The following is a 16,599-nucleotide window of genomic DNA, read 5'->3' on the forward strand; positions in this document are numbered from 1 at the left end:
TCTTCGGTGGCCACTTGTGTTTTCTCTAAATGGAGCTGTTGTTGTCCAGACGCATATTCTAAATGATTTTTTGAAAAAATACAAAGGAGTCTTGCTAAATCAAAGCTTAAAAATAATACACATTGCAGTGAATGGGTATCTGTTTGTAATATCAACATGACATCTGTAATATTTCCCATTTTTTTCCTACTAACAGAAAAAATTAAAAATTTCTATGAAGGATGTAAATGAAAAAAACTTCAGGATACTTTTCATTCCTCAGGTCAATTTTTAACTTTCATTTAAATTTATCTTTCCATGTTAACTATGTATTTCTGAAATAGAAAACATGATTTTACTATATGATGCTCTATAGAAAAGTTAGGAATCAAGTATAAAATATTTTAATTCCAGTTGGAAATATTTTTTTCAATGTTTAGATACTAGAAGTGGAAATTATAGGTATTTACAGAATTATATCTCCTAATTGAGCAACATTAATTTTTGATCTTTGTACCAATAAGATTTAGATGTGCTGCTTTACTGGGTGCAATACACACTGATTACATTTAAAATAGAAAAAGATAAACAAATATAATAATAATTAGAAAGCACGTAATGTGACTCAAATAGCAAGTAAATATTTATATTATATGTAGGCCAAGGAAAAATTTGTTTATGAGTAAAAAGGAAATGATCACAATTTCATTTGGTACAATAAATTTTGTCTTCCGCCTATGAGGCCTCAAAAAAATAAAGAGAGTAGGAGAAAGATGAGGGCGGAGGAGGGAAGATGGGTAAGGAAGTGCTTACGATGTGTACTTTCTAGAGTGGCCTTCCGATTGTGCCCTGTGTAAATGTGACTATACTGGCAGAAAGTCTGCAAATTCCCTGCATTGGCAATTTTCTGATAGGCCTGGGGGGTAGATGAGGCCTCTCAGCACCTGCTTTCTTTAAGACCAAGGTTCCAATCAGTAGACAATCAAAGATATGGTACATATATGCAATGGAATATTACTTGTCTATAAAAAGAATGAAATCTCACCACTTGTGACAATATGGATGGACCTAGAGGGCATTATGCTAAATAAAATAAGTCAGACAGAGAAAGACAAATACCATATGGTGTCACTTATAGGTGGAATCTAAAGAACAAAATAAACAAACAAAACAGAAACAGACTCATAGATACAAACTGATGGTTGCCAGATGGGAGGCGATTTGGGGGGCTGGGTGATAAAGGTGAAGAGATTAAGTATAAATTGGGAGTTAGAAAATAGTCACAGATATGTAAAATATAGCATAAGGAATATAGTCAATAATATTCTAATAACTGTGTATGGTGCCAGTTGGGTACCAGTCTTCTGAGGGAGATCACTTTGTAAAGCATGTGTCTAACCACTATGCTGTACTATTTCAAAGATTAAAATGTGTAATGAGGGTAATAACAATGCCATTGTTATATTCTTTTTTTAATCTATTATATTGGTTACTGTTGCTGGGTACAAAGATGTTAGGTTAGTTTTATGGGTCTCCTGCATTTTTTCATCGCTAAATTATGCACTCAGCCTCCCGAGTTCTTTCGGACATGCTCTTCATCTCTTCTCAGACCATTTTGTCTGGTCCAGATTTCTGACCTGGACTGCACTTTGCTGCCCTCTTCTGACCTACAGGTACCATGATTTTGACCTGGCAGCAATGAATCAATTTTAGCTCTCTCTAGAATGAACTCTTTAAGTTCTAGTGCTTCCACCTTTTATATCCCTGACTATAGCAATAGTTGCTATTTCTACTAAATTTAAGTAGGCTGGATATATGCAATTATAGGATGAAGCACTGTAGTTGCCCACATTTAAATTAATGGTAGAAATAAAAGTTATCCAATTTCCATGATCACCTCAATTGTGCCAAGTGTAAGAAATGATCTATAATTAAATGAGAATTTGAGATAAAAGCATAAATAGGTATATACTAATTATAATAAACACATGTAAGGTTCTTATTTGAGGATGTGCAAAAAAACCCCACCCTAATATGCCATGGATATTTATCCATTCATATACTCAACAGATATTCATTTTTATTATCTTCTCATTACTATTCTGTAAGATGAATAATGTATTCACTCATCCAATCAACAGAAATTAATTTTTGTTCTATACCTGATACTATTCTGTGGTAAGGAAGGCACTGAATCAAAGAATGTACAGTCTAATGAAACAGATACATTGGGCCTCAAGTTGTTGCATTTCAAAACGCAAAATGGTGAGAGTTATATGAACAAATTATAGAATAAGGTTAAGTAATTTTGCCTACAGAAGTCAGAAAAAATTCTTCCTGGATACTTACAGTGTGTTATTAAGGAAGAACAGGAGATATAAAAACAGATAAAGAGATTAAAACATTTGGGGCAGAAACAATGGCAAGTTCAAAGACATAAAGGCATTCCACTGAAAGAAATGATTTCTTCACATTAGGACAAAAAATTCTGAGAGACATGGAAAATAAGGCTGAAAAAAGGGGCACGAGTCTGATCCTAAAGGTTCTTGAATTATTGGTTAAAAAAAAAATGTTGATTTAAACTTACAAGCAGTTAAGCAATGAGCAGTTATTAAATGATTATTAGTGGAAGAGTAACATGATCCAAATAACATTTTAATATTGAATCTCTCTCTACTTTTGCTGGCAGACTGAAGTAGAGAATGATATGAGAGTGGAAATTAGAAAAGGGGTCCAAAGGGAGGAAAACTGAGACTTATTTAGAAGGTACATTGAATCTTCAATGAGACAATGGAGAATGCAAAGCAAGGTGAGTGACCAGAATGGCATGTTTGACCACCATGTGATAAAACCAGAAATTAATAACAACATAAGGAACAAAATACTCAGACCTCTCAACAAAACTCCATAGCCAAATTTAGAAAACACAAAGAAAATTTCAAGTGTTTTCAAATCAGATTTTCCTAAAGCTTGTCTAATAGCATGACACTACTCAAATTCTTCCTGCGTCCCCCATTGCCTACTAAAATTCAGACTTTGGGTGCTCAGGATTCCCTATGACCTGCCTTTATTTTACTCTCTGACTACCCTTCCTTACATTTCTTATGTCAGCCAAAATGGATTTCATTTCCCCTCTAAAATCATCATGCATGTTTCTGTTTCTCTTCCATCTCCATGAATTGAATTTCTATCAATTTTTCTGCACTATTTTAATTTTACTTCGTTCTTAATTTTTAAATTTATTCCTGCATATGCTCTATCTCTTCACAGTGTTCACATAAGAGTTTGTTTATTCTAAGGTAAGATTTTTAGCATCTTTAAGCAGTATATACAGTTATTTTTGTGCTTGTCTGAACCTTCTAAATTAAAATACACTTGAATACATGATTTATATAACTTACTTTATTTTTAATCACTTTAATTTCCTAGTGCAGGTCTTTGTCCAAAATAGTTTTCAGAAAATAACAAAGTGAGAAAGGAAATAAAGGGGAGATGGAAGGAAGCAAAATTACCACTTAATTTTAAAATAATTTTGAGCAATTATTTAATAGGATGGGATTGAGAAAATAAATGCCTTTGTTGGCTGTAAGATTTCATTGTTTGATTCATAAGACCTCATTAGGCAACTATTTTCTGACAATTAACATGACTGTGGCAAAGTAGAGTAAATTCAATTCAAGGTGAGTTACGTAAGAACACCTTGGAAACAGAAACATAAAACCATATGTGTCTTATGAAGAGACCATTTATAACAGAATCTATGAGAGCTTGATTGAAAAATGTGATGTTTCTGTTATGATGAAACGCTATAGCACCACCTTTGATGAATGGACACAGAAGCACATTCTCACACAGGAACAAGAAAGCCCTAGGGGTCCATCAAGTGGAACTGATGCATCATTCAGGCACTGTTTGCCTTACTCCCATGACATCTGTCCCCTGCATCTTGAACAGCACTAGTAACAGAAGCTCCTTTGCTAAGATGTCTCTGGGTCGGCTCACTGAGGCTATTTCTCCTCTCCCTCTCCCGCTTCCTCTCCCCATTCCTCCCTTCCCCTCCCTCTCCTTTTCTCTCAGCCATTCCTTAAGATTATTATAGTATTTTACTGATCTTTTTTTTACACATAGGAATATTGAATCTCTCATCAGTTCCTCATGAACACCTCTAAGCCCAAGCCCATCTTGTGGCTTGTTAAGAATCGACTGTTATTAGTCCAAGTTTATTTATAAACAAATGCTTTAGTTTTAAGGCACTATGTTGTTATTTACAATATCCTTGTGTTTAGAGTGTAATCACTGTATAACTGTGGGATATATTTTAACGGATGAAAAGATATAACATATTCTCTGAAAAATAATTTAAGGCTATTTGTCTGATCTTTTATCTGATATATTAAATTATAAAAGGTTGGACTTTTGTTCAATAGAAGGTATAATTGCACAATTGTTTTCCTCAAGGGTGATTTAAACAACACGCATTTTGAAATATTAGCATCCTAATTCATTAAACTTGGCATTACATGTGAAATTTTAAATTTAGTATATAAAACAATATATGTATTAATTATAGTTTCATAAATATATAAAAATTATAATAACAGGCATGAGAATTATAAAAGCCAAATTTTTATTTATCACCTCTGGGAAACAAAAAAGGAGGAAAAATTGAGGGACCTTGAACTACTTATCATATTTTAATTCTTAAAAAATGAGACAGAGATCTGAAGCAAAGATAGCCAAATAGAAAGATTTGACAAAACTGAATATTATATATAATAAACAGCTATTTATTAAAGTCTCACTAAGTCCTTTGAATATATTATCATAACAATCTATAAGAAAAGTGCCATATTCTTTTGATTTCATAGAATAAAAACTGAGGCAGGGAATTAAGTTAAGTAAGCTGCCCAAAATTGCACAGTAAATAAAGGCTGAACTGAGTTTGAACCCATGCATTTTGTCTCTTCAAGCCTTGTTCTTAATCACAGTATTACATAATTTGTTTCATTTTGTTATTTCTTTTACTTTTTGTTGTACTTGAAGTTGTTCAAATTTTTTAAAAATTTTCAAAAACAGAAAAATCAGAATATATATATTAGGCTAAAAAATTCCACTTTTTAGTATTTCCATTGAAGCTTTGCCAACTTGTGTTATGACTGGTGAATATATAAAAGATTAGCAGCAGCAGACATTTGTAATGACACTCATTCTCAGGACATAAATTAGGTACTGTTCCACAAAAGTGTATCATTAAGAGACATGAAGAATAAGAATTTGGGTATTTTCATAAGAAATGTCTGAATTCTGATTATTTAACATATTGATAAAGCCATCCTTTGGACACATGTCTTAGGGTTTGTTTTGGGTGTGTGTGTTTTTACACTGTGCATCCCTTTTTAAAGCAATGCTTTCAGATTTTCTTAAGGTCAATCTAGGAGAGAGGAGTATGAGATTTAGATGTTCCAAATCCAGAAGGAATCAAAAAATTGGATATTCTAAAAATATTTCAATGATACCTAAATAGAAAATTGTTCAAATAGATTTTTTTTCCACGTATAGTATGTGATTGGTTTAAATACTTGAAGCAAGTTATAAAGTCAATGGTAGAATACTCCCTACTCTCTGTTCATCTGTTGTTTCTCTTTACTCTGGTATCCCGCCAATTTCAGTCACTTCTGTAGATGTAAATGGCCATTCTCTGTTTTGTCTGCTCAGCGTGATTGCCATACTCCCCCTCTGTGTTGACATCCAGAAAGTGCCTCCAGGCAGAAAACTGACTATTCTGTAGTTTATTTCAATCATTTCCTTTTCTAAGGTATCATAGTTTCACAATTTTTTGTTCAAAATCTGAACATTTATTTCATATATTTAGTTCAGCTTTTTAATTATTATAATGGGTTACTTAAACCAGCTATTCAGTTATTTCTAGAAGTGTTAGGGCAGAGATGATGATCATGCTTTGTTGACCGTGACTGTTAGCTATAGTTATAAGAAACATTAATCATGTTCTGTTAACTGTGATTGTTCTGTTCTAATTAGAAAAAGCACTTTCTAACCTGGCTAGGAGTTGTACACCCTGGGACATGGGAATTACCCTTGGAGTGCAGTCCATTCTCCTTTTCTGAGAACTGCCTATCATCATGGAAAGATTAACAACCTTCTTCCCAAAATAATGGAATCCTGGAGGCACCTGTCCTTTGCAACCCCCAGTATACCTTGCCTACCTCCCCATGCCTGTGATTCCTACTTTCCCATGTAATCTTGTCCTTCTACCCAATATAAGCAGCTGGCTTATGGGGGTGGCAGAGCAGATGTTCATGGATGACCATTACTGCTCTCCCATACTGCCTGCAGTATTGGAACAAACGCTCATATACGATTCAACCCTGCCTCTGCTTAATTGGCTCAAGCAGTGATAGGCAGCCTGGACCCATTGTTGTTCAGTTTCAGAAGCAGGAGTTACCATTATAGATTTAAAATGATCAGAAAAGACTCATCCTTGATATTAACTCACTATATACCTGTATATACAGCATTTACTAAGTTAAAATTTAGGAAATGATTAGTAGTTTGTAATTTCACAACCACCATCTAACCTTGGGCATATATTATTTCTATTAGTTTTATTTTTCTTTCTTTTCTTTTATGGATTAAGATGCTTAGCCTAAAGTAGTTAAAGCACTTGCCCAAGGCCACACAGAGAAGATTGGAACCAAAATATTTTGATGCTAACTTCTGTGTGTTTTTCCCCAAACTGGTATAATACCTCCTTAGATAAATGATATAAAGAATGGGCCCAGTTATTAAGGAACATCTTCCTATCCACTCAAAGCTTCGGTAATCTTAGGCCTCAATGTACACTTTCATATTTCATCATCAGGCTTTAATTCTGATAGGCTATGCTACAAAAGCCATCTGGAAAAAAAGACATTTTTCCACCCCTCATTTCTTCCCACTGGCTTTAATATGATCCATAAATACTGTTAACTAATAATGCCAGCTGCCTTGACTCCATATAACACTTACTTCCTATTTGTTTGCCTAAGCTTCTTTGCAAGTAAGTACTCCAGGAAAAAAAGGGGGTTGAATTCACCACTGGCATGCTGACACAATGAATTACAATAATTAGTTGGATTTGTTTTATTTTTATTTCTTCAGTGCCATTCGTATTTACTTACTCACGAAGGGTTAGAAATATCAGCTAAAATAATAATTACTAATTATAAGAATAACTAAAGTTTAAGAAACATTTTATATATGATATATTATTTAAAATATGCTGTAGTTATAAAATAGAGAAGTCATATACCAGAATCAGAATATTGGACAATTTGTTTTTTCTTAGATTTTTATGTACTAAATTAGGAAAATAAATTTTTGTCCCCCTGGCATATATTTGTAATGCAGTTCAAGCTGTTTATAACAGTTTCTTTGTCTGTAAAATGAGTGGGTTGGATCCTGAAGCCTTCCTGGTTCTTCATAAGTTGTAATTCCATAGAGAGAGAGATTTCTGTTGAAGGTAGTATGCAGGCATCAATGAATCCCCCAGCTGCCCTTTGATCTTTCTTCAGTGAACACACACAGAGGCTGGGATTTGCTTAAGAAAATTTGGATTGAAGTCTCCTTTTCTTGATTAGGTACCTTTTGCCCTTGGAAAAGTTATTAAATGTATATGGAAAAACTATAAGGAAAATTATATATGTAATATTAGTTCTCTCATTGGGAAAATGAAAAGAAAATACCTACTTCAAAATATATTTTAAAGACCAAGTAAACATATGAGAGAATACTTTGCAAACTGTTAAGTATTATACAAATTCAAGGGAGTCAATATAATAGTAATTAAGCTCAAAGAAAGAGAGAGGGAAATAAAAGAAGTAGCTTCAACTAGACCTCCCAGAGACAGAGACATGCCTTAACAAAATCAGCTTCTGTTACTAGTGCTATTAAAAAATGTGGAAGACAGAATTGTTACAGGCCATTAGACAGACATGAGCAGAGCAAGAACAATGGGCCAGGTACAGAAAAGCCCCAGGGCAAAAAGCCCCAGATGCCTAGGAAGGAGCAAAACTGGGAAAACAAAACCCTTGCCCCCAAGGTAACTTTTCCTCCCCTAACATATTGCTGGTCATGTGGTTTGAACCCCTGACTTTTCATATTGCTAGTCATGTGGTTTAGACTCCCCTGACCTTTTCCTCCCTAAAGATAACATATAGGCCTCAGTTGTATTTCAGCTCCAGGCCCAGAAAAGCAGCAAAGCCAGACAAGCGAAGCTATTGTTGCCTACACTGACAAATAACCCCCTGCCCTGGCGCCAAGCAATCAGTGGAGACCACGACCCTGAAAGAGCGCACCTCGAAAGCTGATATTCAGAGACTACTATCTGGGTACTAGTGCTACGTGAGTATATTTAAAGCTCAAAAGTATTTAGTAGCTCTGAGTTATAGCTAGTATTATCAGGTGTAATTATAGCTAGTACTTGTAGTAAAAGATAATTGATGGAGATTAGATGCCTGGGGATTCTGATAATAAAGGAAGTTCCATTTATCCAGGACTTTGGAGTCCTTTGTGGAGAAGTAAAGGCCTTGCTAGAAAAAGGAAGGATCACACTAAAATACAGGTATCAAATGTGTTCTCAACAATGGGGCTATCCACTAAGACTAAAGAAGTAATCTTTAGCAGAAGTCTAGTTCATGAGGTGTGGACAAGCATCTTTACAGTGATGTAAATTGATGAGACACAAGATTGGGAGCTCCAAAATTGGTTTGCTTTGGATGGTTTCTTGCTTGTTTCCTTTTTCTTTTTTTTTTCCTGTATTTATATATGATTAGAGGAATGGTATTTTTCTCTGAAAATGAGGCCCTGCAACTGAAGGAAAAAAACAAACAGATGATGGAAAAAGATGGTTATAGTGAAAATTAATCAGGACCCAGGTGATTAAAACCCTAAAAAATGGAAAGATTTTGGCCAGAGCTAATGTTACTTCTCATTGGACTTTCCTCTGAGTCCCTAAGTTTGGGAAATCCCTGTGGAGTTCACTATGAAGCTGAGAGAGCCTGCAACTTCTATACCAAGACAATCAGCTTTATGAAGAGAGACTGCACCCAATGTAGTTTAAATCCACAAACTATGGCTTTTGGACAACTGCTATGGACTTCCTAGTATCCCAAAGAGGCAAAATCCAAGAAGCTCTTAGGGTTTGAGGGTTTTTTTTACATGTCCTCTGTATATCCTGTTTATTCCTCTTTCCAAATAACTCTGACCCTTAGCTGTGGTCTGTAGCTGACTAAACCAACAATGGATCTGAACATCATGGTAATTGGGCTCTGAGTACATTATTTTTATTGGTATAATGGAGCTGGAGTTTAGCTACTACGATGTTATATTATCTTTGGTGCAATTTAAATTTATTGTGCATGGGCATATTTTTGTGAACCTGGGTATTCTTGAAATTTTGGAAATGTGAAAAAGCATAAGAAAAGGGATTGAATGTATCAAATGTGGATGTACTAGAAAGGGTTCACCCATTCCAATGAATGTGTCCATGCTGCAAATGCTGTAGAAAGAATTCAGACCACCCAGACATCGGAGTGACAATCTTTCAGAGGAACAAAATAAGACAATATGGGAGAGGAAAACAATGGACTCCAGTTACTTTGCAAATTCATCCAAAGGAGTTTCATTTTGAGAACTTTAATATCTCTTTGTGATTTGGGGGATTTTTTTTCACTTTTTCTATTGACTTTGGAGTGGTAAGAAGAGGTGATTATAGGCTATTGGGTTGGGATATATAATGCTCTATTTCTACAAGTGCTTAGCGATGGGGTTTATTGGCACTGGTTTAGCTAAGAATAAAGTAATAATTTGATTCCCACTCACTATTATTCCTTAGGCTTCTCTCCTTTGGAAAATAATATGTTTGCATTTTCCTGATGATTAGTGATGTTGAGCATCTTTTCATACATCTATTGGCCATCTGTATGTCTTCTTTGGAGAAATAAATTTTTTAAATGTCCTCCACCCAGTTTTTTAATTGAATTGTTTATTTTTTTGTTGTTATTGAGTTACATGAATTTTTGAATATCAAATCTTTATCAAAAATATCATTTGTGAATATATTCTTCCATTCAATAGGTTTTCTTTTTGTTTTGTTTAAGGTTTCTTTCTCGCTGTGCAGAAGCTTCTTTAATTTGATGTAGTCTCATTTGTTTCCTTTTGCTTTGGTTTCCCTTGATCAAGGGGACACCTCGATAATTATCAGGGAAATGCAAATCAAAACCACAGTGAGATACCACCTCACACCAGTCAGGATGGCTATTATCAAAAAGTCAACAAATAACATGTGTTGGCAAGGATGTGGGGAAAATGAAATCCTTGTGCGCTGTTGGTGGGACTGCAAACTGGTGCAGTCTCTAGGAAAAACAGTGGAGATTACTCAAAAACCTAAAAACAGACGTACTATACAACCTATTTTTTACTTAGTTTTGGTACATATCCAAAGAAAATGAAAACACTAATCTGAAAAGATATATGCACCCCTAAGTCCACTGTAGAATTATTTACAATAGCCAAAATGTGGAAGCAACCTACATGTCCACTGATAAATGAATAAAGAAGATGTGTTATATTTACACAACAGACCATTACTCAGCCATAAAAAGAATGAAACCTTGCCATTTGCTACAACATGGATAGATTTAGAGGAAATTGTGCTAAGTGAAATAAGTCAGGCAGAGAAAGAAAATACCATATGGTTTCACTTATATGTGGAATCTAAAAAAAAAGACAAAACAAACAAACAAAAACAGACTCATAGAAACAGAGACAAAGGGGAGAATTACCAGAAGGGAGGGGGTGGGGGAGAAGTGAAAATGGGAAGGGGAATATAGTCAATAATTATGGTAACTTTACATTGTGACATATAATTACTAGAATTATTGGGGTGATCACATTGTAAGGTATAAAAATATCCAATCACCATACTTTAAGTCTCCTGGTTTGATTAAAATCTTGCATGATAATGTTTTGTCTTACATCGTTTTAAATTTTATCCACCATTATTTACTTGATTTTAAATTATAAATGAAAATGCCATCTAATTAAACATGCTACCTTTTCAACTTAACACATTTTTTTCTTTCTGAGGTTCAGAAACTGTTCTTTATCTTTGGTAAATTTCATACATAATTGTCATGATTTTATCTTGAAAGAAAAGAAATTTATTGTACCCAGTATTAATTTTAGGGGGAATTTATTGCTTTTATTTTAGGTATAGAATTAATAAATAAACACTTCTCTTAAAGGACAATAAATATTACTCATAAAATATTAGGAAATATCACTAATATGTTGCAATTTTAAGTTCTGCCAGTGACTCACTGCAAAAGTGGATTTCTACTTCTTTCTTTTTTTCCCCCCCATTTCTCAAGAACAGCAATTGATATGATTTGCATTTATTAGCCACTACTTAACTGGGGACTGATGACGGAGAAATGTACTCTTATAAAAAAGTACTCCATTTCATAGCTAAAAATCTGAAAATCAATGTTCACTACTCAACTGGGAACAGAAGACGGAAAAATTTATTCTTATAAAAAAAATGCTCCATTTCATAGCTAAAAATATAAAAATCAATATTATCATTACCACTAACATTGTAAACGTAAGGTCAGAAATACTTTATGTGTGAAAGACAGTATTTTCTGGGATTAAAACCATTTCAAGTGGAGACCTTGAAAGTCTACAATCACAAGATATACCTCATTTTCAAAATTATTAGTTTTCTCTAAAAAATAATACTTTCAGTATAAATTTTTCTAATTGCTCCAAGTTTAGGTAACAATTATGTATTTTCTAAAAAAAAAAAAAAAGAGAGAGAGAGAGAGAGAGAAGCAAGACCACTAGCAAGCTAACAGTTCCAATAGGCAAACCCTTCAGTAAGCTGTGCTTCCCTGTCTGATAAAAGAGACGCATTAGCAACTAAGGAGGGGGGAAGTTTGCTAAATAATGTTTCCTTTCACAAGAAAACTGCATGTCATCTTTAGTCTTTATCACTCTATTAGACTCAAAATATTAAATTTTTCAATTTTTGAAGTTGTACATTCTTTTCTCCAGAATAACAAAAAAGTGTGATATACTCTAAACTTCCAAAGCGCCCCGTCTTTGTAAATTGTTTTTTCTCTGTGGCCTTCTTTCGTGTCACAGCGAATAGCCTGAAGCTGTCCGTTTGTGCATTGTGCTCTCAACAGTAACTTTGATAACAGTTTCTGAAAAACACTTTTATTTTTGTCCCCTTTTGTGGTATAACAACCTGTCTTTTCACTGTTACATAAAATGTAAGTATATATTTTGGGGAACCAGAATGTGAGCTTGTAAGAAAAAGGAGCGATTTCTGCTCTACCGGGGTAGGCAAAAGTAGGTTTACAGTTGCGAGTATGTGAAACACAGAGTTTATTCCTGTATTACTATTTATTAATTATTGTATTATTTTCCATGTGGACAACCGTAAACCTCCTTTTGCCCACCCCTCTATAATAATGAAGGTGACTGTCTCAGGTCTCTTCCTTTCCTCTCAGTATGACAGTCTACGTTTAGGGATAAAACTGGGATTCAGAACAGATGGATTGCCACACTAGTTACCACTTCTCTATGCAAACGCCATAATTCACCTGCTTGCCCGTCACATAAATAAAACACATGAGTGATATACATGAGCTTTTTTTCTTTTGAATTGATATGTATATGCATAAATGAAACAAATTATCAATTGAATTTTTTCTGACACCTTAAACTACTAAACTAGTACCCAGTATAAAAATATAGTTTATTTTACAACCCAGGCTATATATCTATGTCTATCTATCTATCTGTGTGAAACAAAATATTGTAATATTATTTCTAAGATGCACTCTGATAGTTTCTATTCTTTTCAAAAAATTTTTAAAGAATATTTGAACACTAAATTTCAGGACTGATTAATGCGTAATGTCTCTATCAAATAATATCTTTGTTCTTTTTTAGTCTCACATCATAATATAATTGACAGTTTTGGACTTAAACATTTCACAAGCCACATTCTTTCACAAAGTTTCTAAACTTTTTATATTATCCCCATGCCTATTGTCATCCCAAATATAATTTGGAGGAATAAATACTTTTATCATCAAAATTTCCTCCTTCATTTTCCTGAGGGGTTGACACCAAACACTGTTGGCTGTATTTGGCATTTTGTCCTGGGAAGTCAGAAGTGACACAGTGCTTGTTCCCTAAAACTTCCAGAGGACTGCAGCGGATTCTCACACGCCAGCTCGCACAGCGTCTTTTCTGGAGATGCAACGTGACTGGGGATGGAACAGCTGCGTTGTCCCGTCCGCTGCCTAGCTGCACCCGGCACCTCTGTTTTGTTTCATTACTTACAAGAGAAAAGGGAACAGATTAAGTTCCTTTGTTTCCCTGCTCCTCTTTGAAAAAAATTACATAAGGTAACAAAATAAATTCAAAAAGCACCCAACTTAATTATCTTTATTACATATATGAAACAATTAGTAAGACCTTATACTATGGAAACAATTGAATGTGAGTGATTACTATGCTTTTTTATTGTGTGATAGTCTTAGAAATTAATAATCACAAAGTTCATAGGAGTATAAAAAACTTATTACATGTTATTGTTTGGTCAATAAAATATATGTTAAGGATTTCTGTGGGAAGTATGATTTAAAAACCCATCAGACATTTTTTGAAAACAAATTAACACTTGAAATTAAACTTTGTAGTCTAACTTGATTACCAAAGGTATCTGTCCATAAATGTTTAATTATGGAGCTGTGTGTATTAGTTTATCCAAGTATGTGGCTAGGAACAATCTGTGCTTCATTAAAATCAGTAAAAATAATCCAAAAACTAATTTAGAAATGGTTCTATTTTCAATTGAATGTGGTAAAGCTTATTCTTTCCTGTTGAACTGCTAAAATTTACAAAAAATTGTGAAAATAACAGACTATACCAAGAAAAAAAGTTCAGCTACATGAGTTACATAAAACTGTCTCGCTCAGTAATTTTGCACTAATTTACCTGAGTACTAGTTGAGGCTCTAAAGAAGGCAACTACAAAGAGAAACATGAAAGCATAAAGGGACACCAGTGTACTTGGAGTCATGGCTCCATATTTCATACAGTAACGCGTAGCAGGACATACCGTCCTTAATCATCTTTCTGTTCTACGTCTTTTCACCGATTTTAACTACAGATGCTCCCTGACTTACAGTGCGGTTAAATGCCCATAAACCTATCATAAGCTGGAAATACTGTAAGTAGAAAATGCGTTGAATACACCTAACCTGCTAAAATCATAGCTTAGCCTTAGCCCACCTCGAACATGCCCAGAGCCCTTCCAGGAGCTGCCGCTGGGCAGAGTCACCTCGTCGCTGCTGCCCAGCATCACAGGAGAGTATATTGTACCGCAGATCGCTAGCCTGGGAAAAGATCAAAATTTAAAATACGGTTTCTACTGAATGCTGTCGCTTCATCACAATCATAAAGTCAAAAAACTGTAGGTCGAAATCATGAAAATCTTTATTTTCATTCTGATATGATTTTTACAAAAAAATATTCCTCACAGAGACATTTAATGTAATTAATACCTATATAAGGGTATAATAATATAGGATTCCTTCATGAAGACTTCTACAAACTTGAAGTTGGATAATTTAGCCACTTAAGAAAAGTTATAAAAGGAGCCTAATAACAATAGTTCAGTTTTTAAATTATAACTCTTATATATTAAAACCATTTTGTACTATTCTTTACCCATATTCTAAACCCATCACACTGCGGATTATTCACTATTAAAAACATACAAACAGAAATGTCCAGGCAAACAAGTTTTTACCATAGAATTTAGCAGCAGCTCAGAGCAGAACTGATGGGTGCTACTTTCTAGCTGAGAACCTAAAGACAGTAATAAACTTTCTTCTAGGTTCCTTCCCTCCTTACCTTATGGTTGAAAAAGCAAAGAAAGTGACCCTGCAAACTACATGTGCATTAAAAGCATTAATCCGTGACACTCCTCTTCCAGGGAGTCTCTTTCTAGGGCTGTATCTCTTGGAAATATAAAGAGACATATACATAGATGTATATGTACAGTGATTGTTATAACATTGTTCATAGGGAGGAAAAGTTTAACAGCCAGTGAGGATTTTCACTCTAAGGGAAGTGGTGCAGAAACCTCTTTTGAAATAAGTAACCATTGTTGGGTAAAATAGGGAGTTTCTTGAATTGAGCAGGAACTAATTATGTAATTAGCATTTTCAAATTAAACTTGAAAACAGATTGTTTTAGTTGTTTAGTTTTTTCCAAGGCTCAAAATCAAATCTCAAAAATTTCTATTTAGAACTGGCCAAATTGAATTAGAACAGTTTGTTCAAATTTCGTTCATTTATTCAACAAACATTTGTTGCAAATTTATTACCTCATGGGCACTGTGCCAAATGTTGAAGATGAATAAATAAATCAGAGCACTCTTCTTTAGAGAATCAAGAATCTGGTGAGGGGTTGCAATAGAAGTGATAAGAAGGGCGAGGATTATTATTATTATTTGTTTTTCTTGACTATTTTCAATAGACATATTATATGACTGTGAAATATAGTCACTCTTAGAATTGCAGATACTTTCAAATAAATATATACTCTATTAAAGAATTGCCTTATTTTTCTACCAAAAAAAAAAAAAAAAAAAAAAGCTTATATTATGTCCTGTGAGAGACACTGTAATAAAATCTTGCCTACTCTCCAAAACAAACCACCCATCTGCTCTTGGAAGACCACACAATCAAAATCAAATAACTTCTCTGAATCTTCTAAAGTAGTGAAATAGAGTATCTACATGGATGTGTTAACTTTCTTCATGATTTCTAATTGGCATTGACCTTTCTCACAATATTTTTGTACTCTACTTATGTTATAATGTTTATGCTATTATTATAAAATCTGGTTTTTGACATGCTCATATAAAATATTTCATTTTTGCATGTCACAGAATAACTCTTGCCTATTTCACACACAAAATACTCCTGTTTGGCATTGAAATTAAGGTTTCATATTTTCCCAGGCTTTACTAGGGAATTGTGTCCTTACCTTTAACTTTTTTAAGCTATGGGATAATCAGTGATTTTCAACCTCTTTCATCTCATGACACACATAAACTAATTACTAAAATTCTGCCGCACACCAAAAAAAAATTGTTTTTTTCTGATCTTACAAAAAAATAGTTATAATTTTGATTCATTCACACTGGATGGCTATTGTTGTGTTGGCTGTTTTCATTTTTTTTATTTGAGAATCTAAGGGAAAAGAGGTCAGTGCCCCTGACTAAATAGTCAGGTATTGCAGGTTTTAAAAATTCTTGCAGCACATCCATTGAAAATTGCTGATATAACTTGAACCAGTAATTTACTGAAGTATAACAATCGGGGAAAAACAGGTCTATTAAACTTTTGCCAATGATATAAAAAATGTCATCAGTGAAATTGCAGGAAAGAAAATGACACGTGATAAAGGTCTACTGATACAGCCCTCACTATTTCCATTCACACCCTCTCTCTAGAAACACTTTTACACTTTT

Source organism: Miniopterus schreibersii, assembly GCF_964146895.1.
Source record: "Miniopterus schreibersii genome assembly, chromosome: 7".
Classification (NCBI taxonomy): domain Eukaryota; kingdom Metazoa; phylum Chordata; class Mammalia; order Chiroptera; family Miniopteridae; genus Miniopterus; species Miniopterus schreibersii.